Source organism: Cynocephalus volans, chromosome 1 (assembly GCF_027409185.1).
Source record: "Cynocephalus volans isolate mCynVol1 chromosome 1, mCynVol1.pri, whole genome shotgun sequence".
NCBI classification, from domain to species: domain Eukaryota; kingdom Metazoa; phylum Chordata; class Mammalia; order Dermoptera; family Cynocephalidae; genus Cynocephalus; species Cynocephalus volans.
Genome location: NC_084460.1, coordinates 153,386,127 through 153,397,066, shown reverse-complemented (window position 1 = coordinate 153,397,066; position 10,940 = coordinate 153,386,127). Strand labels below are relative to the sequence as shown.

Below are 10,940 nucleotides of genomic sequence, written 5' to 3'. Positions count from 1 at the left end.
GCAGTTCTTTTTTAACTTTCAACTTTTTAGCTTTCAACTTTCAACTTTTTAACCACAGTTCATTTTTAACTTTCTCTGCAGCTCTGAACTTTCAGGCTTTGCATATTCATTTGTCCTTATGTTGGATGAAGCTGACCCAGGTATGCATTCAAAGGAAAAACATTCCTGAGTCAGAGAGCTCTCCTTAAGCCCATTTACCTGAATAAGTCGGTTGTCAGTCGAGAGGCTTGATGAAGTTCCTGTATAGAACAGAGGTGAATTTTAATGCTACGTCCAGCCTGATAGAACACAGGTCTGTAAACCTGCTATTGTTTGATAAACAAGAAGTACCATTTTACTCAAGTATCAAAAGCCTGGAACTTTTGTTCAGTTAATTCATTTCTCTAAATAGTTCCAATTTTATACCTGAACCAAACTGGAGAACATTGGAGTAGTGACCTCAGTTTAGAAGATTTTGGTCTCTGAAACGATCGTTTTCATTTTTACTGACTTTTGTAAATATACATTACCAATACTGGAAGGAAAAGGGAAAATTTTCCACAGCTGAAGTTATTCACAAGTGTTATCTTTTAAACAAAATTGTGGTTGTCATCTTATACTTTATTCACTGAATGTCTGCTTGAGTCCTTTGGACACATTAGATGATTTACACCCTGGATTTCTTCACTTTAATAGATGTTATAATGTGGTAAAAAAAAATAAACCAGACAACATCATTGAAATATACTGATTCTGGAAATATTTTCAAGAGTGACTACTGGCTTTATAATAATTGTTAAATTAAAAGTATGTTGAGATTTTTCCATTAAAAGAAAAGAAACATTGTTCTTTATTGCATAGTTAAGGGTTCTTATTAGCTACTACAACATGATAAAATGACAAATTTTTCTTAGGAATGGAATAATGCACATCTTTATACATATATCCAGTCAAGACTATATTTTCACATTTAAAGTGTTTTATACATACTAATTACTCCTTATGACCTTCCACTGAAAGAAACAAGCATTATAATTCTTATTTTTAGAGGTGAGACACAGGTTTTTCTACTTGCTTATTGACGTAAATGAGGAGATGAAACTCAGATTAATAATCTATATTTGGTTTTTATTCATTCCTGGGAAACCTCATATAAGTAGCCATTTTTATCAATAGATTTTAAAGTTAAAGAATTCAATATGTACAGTTATATCTTTTTCACATTTTAGCGAAAATTTAACAGCACAAATATGAATAATTAGTCATTGAAATATTATTTCAAATAAAACAATTAATATAGGACAAACTCGTGGCCTGATGTAGACTCTTAAGTAGCAATTATGTGTTAACATTACATAGTGTACCAATTTATTTTTGTGATCCTAAAACCTCATAGTTTGTCTGAATTTGTATTCCAAGAGAAGCACATAATTAAAGCTGATATTGCATAACAAACTTCAATTTTTTTCACCTAGTAATATTTATGTTACTTTCTTGTGCAATTTATAGAAATCTAAATAAAAGTTAAGGTTAAATGCATTATCCTAATAAAGTAGTTTCACATTACTGTGCCATTAAGTTATTATTTTTGTACTACAGTTGCAGAACATTGCCAACTGTCAAAAAAAATTAGGTTACCTGGGGATGAATATTCTCTAATGGTAGGATCACCAGATTGCAGTCATGGGTGAGCCCCAGTTTCTATTCTTGGAACTGCCTGATAATGCCCAGCCTAAGCTTTTGCAAGTCATTTTAACAGTCTTCACTTTTATTTCTGTAGTTGTCAAAAAGAGAGTTTGATTTAATTCAACATGTATTTTCGATCAGCAAAAGTAATATGGGAGCAAGATGGGGGACACAGAAACTAATAAAAAGGAGTAATACCCCTTAAGAGACTAAGTGCCTAATGGGAAACACATTATAAAATAATTATTCTAATGCCTCCTCTTCTAGGTTGAGGAGACATGAGCAAAGGCTTGGAAACTGACAAGTGTAAGCCTGATGGGGATAGTGGTGGTGGGATGTGGAGTAAAGAAAGATGTTCTGGAACTAAAATTTTGAGAGTCTTTGAAGTCCAGGATAAGAAGTTTGAAATTTATTCTCTGAGCAATGGATAGATGTTGAATGTTTTGGTGGGTGGGTCCAGGTAATCATCAGCTCTAGGTTTGCTGCTTTTGGAAGATGCTGTAAGGCTGTTGTTATTGGTGGCTCTGTGTATGATAAGGTGAAGATCTGTTAGTTTATACTGAGAGGTCTAAACCAGAACAATGGCGGTGAGAAACTAAAGACTGAACAGATTTTATACGTGAATACACATATATTCAACCTTTGAAATATGTATGTCTATCTATATAGGTATATATAGATAGATAGATCTATATAGGTGCATGTAGATAGAAAAGAATTGCCAAATTCCAGGAGAAATGTCAAATAGAGAAGAGTCAATATTACTGCACAATTTATGTAGAGGATTTCTAAGACCATTTTGTAAATTAGTTTAAAACTCTTCAAAATAAAGGTTTTCCTGTGATTGCAAACTATGAATAATACTTTTAATATGGGATATTTTCTTTTTTGAAACATTTTTATTCCAATCTAAGCATTACTAATTCATTTAATTTAATGTTTCTGTTAAAGATTCTCAAATTGTATCTTGATCAAATATATCTCTCACATTATTAGGATGTTGATTTATTTTGTTTTTATTGAGTGAGTGCCAGTTTGATAAATTTCTGGACTATCATATACACATATACATATATATCTGGCTGTCCACAAATAAGAAAACAAATGTTAGAAAGACATTTTAAAGAGTAAAGAGTTTTATTTAAGGAAAACCCATTGAAGCATAAGAGAATGAATGAGCCATTTGAGCCCTGTAGTAATATGAACAATTCAATTTTAAGGCTGTAGCTACAGGCAAAATCTGTCCTTAAAAATGATTTCTTTGCAAATAATGCCTTATTCTTTTGTGTGTAGCATTCATATCTATACATCTTAGTTGCGTTGCTCTTAGCCATCATTTTGTTTACATCTGATTTAGACTGTATGGTCCTTAACATACAAACTCTCTTTTCATATTCCACACGATATTTTAAAAAGCTGTTAGAATCAGAGAAACAGGAATTTTAAGGGACTCAGAAAGTCACCTATGCCAACCTCCTTGCCAAAAAAATCAAAAAACAAAAAAAACCCACATTCCTAGCTCCTGATTCTCTTGTTTGTCCTTGAAAATGCACAGTGAGCTTACTCCTCAAAACACCCATATACATTGTCAGGCAGGTCTCAGGATTAGAAAGTTTATCATTAAATTGAGCTGGAAGTTGGTTCACGTTAATTCTTAGACATTGACTCTTCGCTTTCTTGAGAAGCCTGGGTCTAATCCTTCTTCCACATAATAGACTTTCAAATATTTGAGGACCGCCACTGTGCCCTGTAAAAAAGCTAGAAGTACATATGAGCAGGATAAACTGTCAGGTTTGTGTTCTTGGATTTATTTATTTATTTACTTTCTAGTTAGAAATCCTCAAAAAATTAGCTCACTGTTTGTTAGAGACACTGTTTGTGTCCCATTGCATTAATGTGAGTGGACTTTTTTCTTTTGAAGTTTCTTATCACGAGCTGACTTAGGTAAACTTTTTTTTAAAGCATTTAAATAAAGGCATGAGATGACCTGAGGGAGTCCAAACAGCTGAATTAAATTCAAATAATATTCAGCATTTTGTCTTTTAATTATCCTTTACTTAAAATAATAATTCAAATTTCCTGTAGAAATTTATCCACTCTTTTAAGCTTACTAAATTTTGCTATTGACATGATGAGATTTGGAGAAGTATTTCCCAGTCATTGTTCAAGTCTAAATGTGATTAAAAAAAAAAAAAAAAGAGAAGATAGAAATTAACTTACTAGATGATGTTATCAGGATCAGGAAATGGGGACAATAGTACAAAATTAATGCCCTACGTGTTAGTTTACATTGTGATTCTGGACTCAGGAGATTGTTGTCACAACTCAACAAAAGCAGCAGCAACAATAATACAACAGATAACCTGATTAATAAATGGGCAAAGAACGTGAATAGATGTTTCTCTAAAGAAGATATCTTTCTCAAAAATATGCTCAGCAACACCAGTCATTAGGGAAATGCAAAACAAAACCACAACGCAGTAATACTTTACACTCCTTAGGAGGGCTAGTATAAATTAATAAACAACGAAACCCCAGAAAATAACAAGTGTTGGTGGGAATGTGGAGAAATTAAAACCCTTGTGCACTGTGGTGGGAGCATAAAATGGTACTGTGGAGAACAGTCCGGTTATACCTCCAAAAATTAAACATGGAATTACCATATGATCCAGCAATTCCATGTCATGGTACATACCCCAAAGAAGTGAAAGCAAATTTTGCACACCCTTTATAAACAATAGTTAAAAGGATTGAAAGCAACCCAAGTATCCATTGTCAGATGAATAGATAAACAAAATGTGGGACATAAATAAAATATTGTTCAGCTTTAAACAGAAAGGAAATTCTGACACATGCTACAATGTGGATGAACCTCGAAGACATGCTAAGTGACATAAACCAGTCCCAAGAGGACAAATATTATGTGATTCTTCTTAAATGAGGTTCCTAGCATAATCACATTCAGAGCAATGAAAGTAGCATGGTGGTTGCCAGTGGTGCCAAGGCTGGGGGGAGGAGAGAACCAGGAGCAAGTGTTAAATGGGTAAAGAGTGTCAGTTTGAGACAATGAAAGTGTTCTGGAGATGGACGGTGGTGATGGTTGCACAACAGTGTGATGTTCTTCTTTGTGCATAGTGCCACAGAGCTCTACACTTAAAATGGTTAAAATGGTAAACTTTATGTATATTTTACCACAATAAAAAAAGATAATTGTTCATTTCAATGGAATAATGAAGCAATGCAAAAGAGGTAGTTATGAGAGTAAAGGAACTTCTGATACAAAGTGTGTGTGTGTGTGTGTGTGTGTGTGACATCCAACAATTGTTACATAAATGACTATTGTTGATCTGAGTCATGTCATAATCTTATGATACACAGAGCATTAGAAATAGGAAATGATCAAGAAGAGAAATCCATAACATTTAAAGTTGTGGGCCAGACCCATGCATAATCTTGATAGATCCATTTAATGGGTTTTGAAAAGTTGCCTAAAGCATTCCAAGAAAGGCTTGTCTTTACCATGCAATAGGCTGCTCTGTCACTTTGCAACTCTGCATGCACTTCTATGAGTCACACCCCCTCACCAACTCATAAATGTTATCTGTAGATTTATATGTAGCCTTCTTTTGATATATTATGTTTTCTATTAGGAAGGTATTGCCTTTATCCTTAGATCATATAAACTAAAGCAAAATTAGGTCAATTCTATTAGGAATAATTTAAAAAGTGATATCTTTGAAACAGTTTCATTCAATGAGATTGTTTTAGATGAATGTCAGAAACCTCACTTTTTTCTATCAGTGATGTGCAGTTTGCTGTGGGGTTTTATAATTTTTTGAAACTGATGACTTGATTGCTTTGGGGAAATTCAGATGCAGATTTTACCTTGAAGAGTCAAAAAGCATTGCTAAATGATGGATCAAGTGTAATGGGATTAAGGATTTTTTCCATCCTTTTTATATTAATTACCCATCCAGAAAGAGAGAAACTAATCACCCTGTCCCTGACTAATGCTCTGTAGGCTTTTGATATCTGTTTGATGAAACTATTACAAAAGATAAAGCTGGAAAAATTATTTTCCACTTTAGATATGCATATAACACTAGAGTTGGCAGGATTTGAGTTTCTAAGACCAAATGAACATGAAGTGATGAAATGCCACCCCGTATAGAGAAGCAAAACTTAACAGATATCTTTGATGTAAAAAATAAGTGTGTTTCTAAAACCAAAGTCTTACTGCCCATTAATCAGGCTCTGTCCACATACAACGGTGGCACCTTTGACTGTGGATGGACATGCACGTAGACAGGATGCTTTGGGTTCATTTTCTATGCATGGCTCAAGCCTGTCCTGCTTTGACCTTACGACCTCATAACAGGAGATAGGAATGCCTGAGTCTTTAATATAACATGAATATATGTTCATCTGTTGTGACACTCTTCTACGTAAAGACAATCATTTTACTTTTTTCATTTATTCCCTGTGCAAAGCCGTACTCTCTAAAACCACCCTGGGAGAAAATACTCTAGTAGAACTCTTGGTGTAGGGGGAGCTAAGTTCTCTGTGTATATGAGGGAGAGGACATCTGTGTTTAAATATATTTATAATAAATTTATATCTTTAAATTTATTTAAATTTTGATAGTAGAAACTTGAAAAATAAGTTTAAAACGTTATTACAAACCGTAACAGTAACAACTGGTAGATATAAAAAGCACTATCTATATCTTAAAATTCTCTGCTCTTTATAGAAACAAACATAAAATTAAAAAAAAAATGAATGGTAAAAATAGAGAGCTTAAAACAAGGTGACTGCAGAAAAATAAATATAGTTAATGTAATAAATGCAAATGTGTCAAGCTCTAAAAAATATTTCTATAATTGTATTAAAAATTCCTTTGACTATGCTACTTATAGCAAAGTTACTAAAAGCAACACTATATCTAACATAAAAAGTAAAAACATGATTAATTCTCTTAAATGCCATAGCAGTGAATGTTGAATGAATAATATACTCTACAGTTGTCCCTTGATATTCTTAGGGAATTTGTTCTAGGACTACAACCCAGCTGGGATACCCAAACCCCCAGATGATCAAGTCCCTCATACAAAATGGCTTCGTATTTGCTTATAACCTACTCACATTCTTACATATACTTTAAATTTTCTCTAGATTATTTATAATACCTAATACAATGTAAATGCTATGCAAATAGTTGTCATACTATATTTTTTCAAATTAGTATTATATGTATTATTGTTCTATTGCTATTTTGTATTGTCTTTTATTATTATCATTTTTTCTCCCAAATATTTTCTATTAGCAGTTGGTTGACTCAGCATCTGTGGATATAAAGGGATAATTATCTTCTAAGATAAATTGGAAAACATAAATGTCACATGAAACTTTATTCTATTCTTGTTCTTCATGGATGAAGTAGATCACAAAAAAAGCAGTGTAGGGGCAGGAAAATTTAATTTGCTACTGAATTTAGTGCAATTGTACTAATGTATAGAATTTTGTACACTACACATGCAATATGCTTCTTAGAATGCTCTTGATCAGAGATTTAATATTAGAGATGCAAATAATGTGTCTATACTAATGTTTACAAGCAAGTATGTATTCCTACATCTATTTTGATGCAATCTGGGAATGATAGCAACAAACAGTGAAAGATACTATAAATATAGAGGTCAGAATTTTCCATATATTACAGGTTAAGCATTAAAAGTAGCACTTTAGCTAATGTATATTTCAATGACTTTAATTAAAACTATTTGTCTAAGAGGTCTAACTAAGGACCTGAAAAATAATTTTTGAATTTTCTTGAATTTCCTTAATTGATATGAATTATGTATGAGATTTAATTATCTCAATTAATTAATTTATAATTAATTGAGATAATACCTTGGCATAAGCTTTAGATTATTTATAAATTATTAGCTGAAATTCTTTCTTTACTACATCTTTTTGGAAACATTTTTTAACCTATTAATCCCCAAAAGTATGCATTATGCTGTATTCTTTTTAAAAATGAGAAATTAGGAGAATTTAGATGTTCTGACACTGGAGGCCCATGTATCATATATTTTTTTTAATTCTGGAGGTATTGAATAAAAGCCTGCAGAAATCTGCATAAGGTTTATTTTACTTACGTTTAGATTCAGATATTTAAATGTAGTATTGTGTCTTTTTCAGTACAGTGTTATTGAAACAAATGAATTAAAAATACTTAGCATTATTTTTGAATAATTAAATAGATTCTATCCCTAAATGTTAAAATCATTCTTAAGTTGCAAAAAACTATAAAAATCCATGAGAATTTAAACCTCAGATAATTTACTTTTGAAAATTCTCTTGTGGATAACAAAAGCTATGATGATTTTACTATGTCAAAAGCAGCATAGGCCCTATTTTACCATTTATACTTTTTTTTTATTTGAAAGATAATTGATTATATATATTGTGGGGTACAGAATTGAATATCAAAAGATGTACACAATATGTAGTGATCAAATCAGGGTATGCTCATGTTTACCAAGCATAATCAATCTTTGTGACCCTTAATTGATTTCATGCCAACCCCCTTCCCCCTTCCCCTTTCCCACCTTTAAGTTGAATTTAGTGCAACTAAGAAAAAAAATTGTGGGTCTGTGGAAAGATTGTATTCTTATAAAGTGTATCAGATTTAGGACATGGCTTTTATAACAACTATTCTGTTTTACTGTTTGGAGGGGTTTTTGCTCCTTGTTTGTTGTTTGTTTTTGGTTTTCTTTTTGCATTTGTTGTACATAAATTTTTTTTTTTTACATGAGTGCAAAGTCAGTACTAAAATTATAATTTTTCACATGATCTCTTTAATTTTTCTAAACATGTAACTTTGGGGGTCATATTATTAGGATTTTTAAAAATAAATTGAGTAGTAGGAAATATTTAAAATGAGTATCTATTTCAAGTCTGTACACTGAGGTATTTAGAAGACAGTCTTCAGATAGATTTTTTTCCCATATGTGCTTAGAAATTGATGCCAACTGGTATAAAATATATATATATATATATATAAAATATACCTGAATCACACAAATAAATTTGGTTTATATCTTCAAGATAAAATACTAAAGCAGCCATTTTAGTGTTTATGGTTCGATTATCTTCTTAATAGGATGTTATTATGATCAATTGTACAAGGTCTGTTTCATTTGACATAATTACTTTAGTACTTCATATTCATAGTCCTACAAATATTTATTGAGTACCTATGATATGAATAACAATTCTATAGAAACCGGGTACACAGAAGTCTATAAAATACAGCCCTCAAAACATAGACAAGTATATAAAAAATGATTTATTGATATAAAACATAATAAAATAATATCTCTTTTATTTTATACTCTGTCCCACATGGAAGACATTCTGTAAATATAATGAATAAGTAAAATATATAGTGGGTTATATAGTGTTAAGTGCCTCATTGAGAAGATAACTGATAACTTTTAACAACTGAAAAAAGTATCAAATTGGCAAAGGTCTTTTCAGGTTAAAAAACAGGAAGAATTGCTTACCCTATTTTCTCACTTGTTCCCTTCTAGACACTTTGATGCCATTTTACTTTAAATTTAAATGTTTAGTTTTCATTGTTACTATTTATAATTCACAGTTCTACAGGATTTCTGATGTACTATTAGAATACATCCCTCATTCAGACACTCACTGAATCAAAATTTTAGGAATAGATAAATGTAAATTGTTCTTTTAGGAGTAATGAATGAGAATACAATTTAGACTTCTAGTGTATAGAGCTATGTTTTTTGATATGAATCAGATTTTTAACTTATCATCTATTTATTACCCCTTGAAATGTGATCCACAAGAAGGTTTTGGCCAACACAGAGATAAATCCTTAGGAAATTTGTGCTACTATCATTTATAGTGTGTAAGCAATTAGCCCCTAAAAGAGAATGTGGTGAAAAATATTCATGGAATTAAGAAGAGGAAAAACAGGGTCTGTGATTCATCTCTGAGAAAATTGTACACAAAGTAAAACAGAGTGACTGAACAAAGAAATAAAAATTTACTTGAAAAGCTTAAGTACATGTAGCAATTCTGAATAGAAAAAAATTGATAATGAATAATCTGATGATAATTTTATGAGAGCTAAGTGGAATATGCATACAAATATAAACTTAAAAGACATCTATACGTACATCAAATAGGTTGATTTTTATGAGATGGGATTTTGACTGGAGATCTTTTAAAAAAATTTGTGCCACGAGATCCATTTTATGGTTCTTTCATTCATTCATTCTCTTATCCATTCAATGAATCAATAAAACTCTATTGGAAGCAATCATGTGGTAAATGCTGTCTCCATGTTGGGGGTGAGATAAAAAGGTAAGATTCATGGACTTCTGGAGGTTACCTTCCGTTGAAATGAGAAAAAAAAATTAAACAATAAAAAGATAATATTTGCTAGAAAATTGAAGAGTAATATGAAATACAGTGACTTTGGGGAGCCTAGTTTAGCCTGAACAGTTAAAAGAAGCTCTTTCTGAGGATATAACATGTTAAATTGTGAATTGAATATCAAGGTATCACTTTTTTGAAAATCTTAGAGGAAAATCTCTCTAAGAATGATGGAATAGTTGGTGCAATTCAGTGCAGGCTGATGGAGCTTCTTCCACGAGCAAGTTTGCATTTACTTCATTCACTTTTTTCTTAAGCTTTCATAGAGATATTGTCAAGAAGTCTATTGACAGAAATTTTTTCTCATTGATTTCTTTAACAATATTTTCCTTTATTATCCTATTTTTTGGAGACATATATATTTTTAATCATTGCCCTCTATTCACCATTTAAAAATTCTATAGGAGTTATGGTGATGAGGTGATCTAAATCAATATAGCTGAGAGAAGAATTAAACGAATATATATATTATTTTAATATGTAACTATTAAATAGTTTTATATTAAATCATATATATCATTATACATGTACATATAAATCACATATATTTATATATGAGGGTACTTCACAAAGTTCATGGAAAGATTGTATTATCTTTCAACTATATTTTTCCATGAACTTTTTAAAGTGCCCTTATAGATATATATCAATATTCTTGGGACATAAAAGGTTCATTGAAAGTGGTAAATCGAATACTAAGCAAGTGGCAAATCTATAAAGAGAAGCAGGAGATGTGCATTATTTCAGGTATCTTCCCCAAACCTTATTAATTACTGTGGTGCTTTTAACATAAGTCCACAATTATT

General features: G+C 31.3%; 1 long non-coding RNA gene across 2 annotated transcripts in view; it reads right to left on the bottom strand.

The window, feature by feature from the left end:
* Window positions 1-2,639: 2,639 nt before the first annotated feature.
* The window catches only part of LOC134361955 (uncharacterized), a 63,357-nt gene continuing 55,056 nt past the window's right edge, over window positions 2,640-10,940 (bottom strand). For both annotated transcript variants that reach the window (XR_010021508.1, XR_010021509.1), the window contains exon 5: window positions 2,640-3,423. This is a non-coding gene — a long non-coding RNA (uncharacterized LOC134361955). The remainder of the gene's footprint in view (window positions 3,424-10,940) is intronic.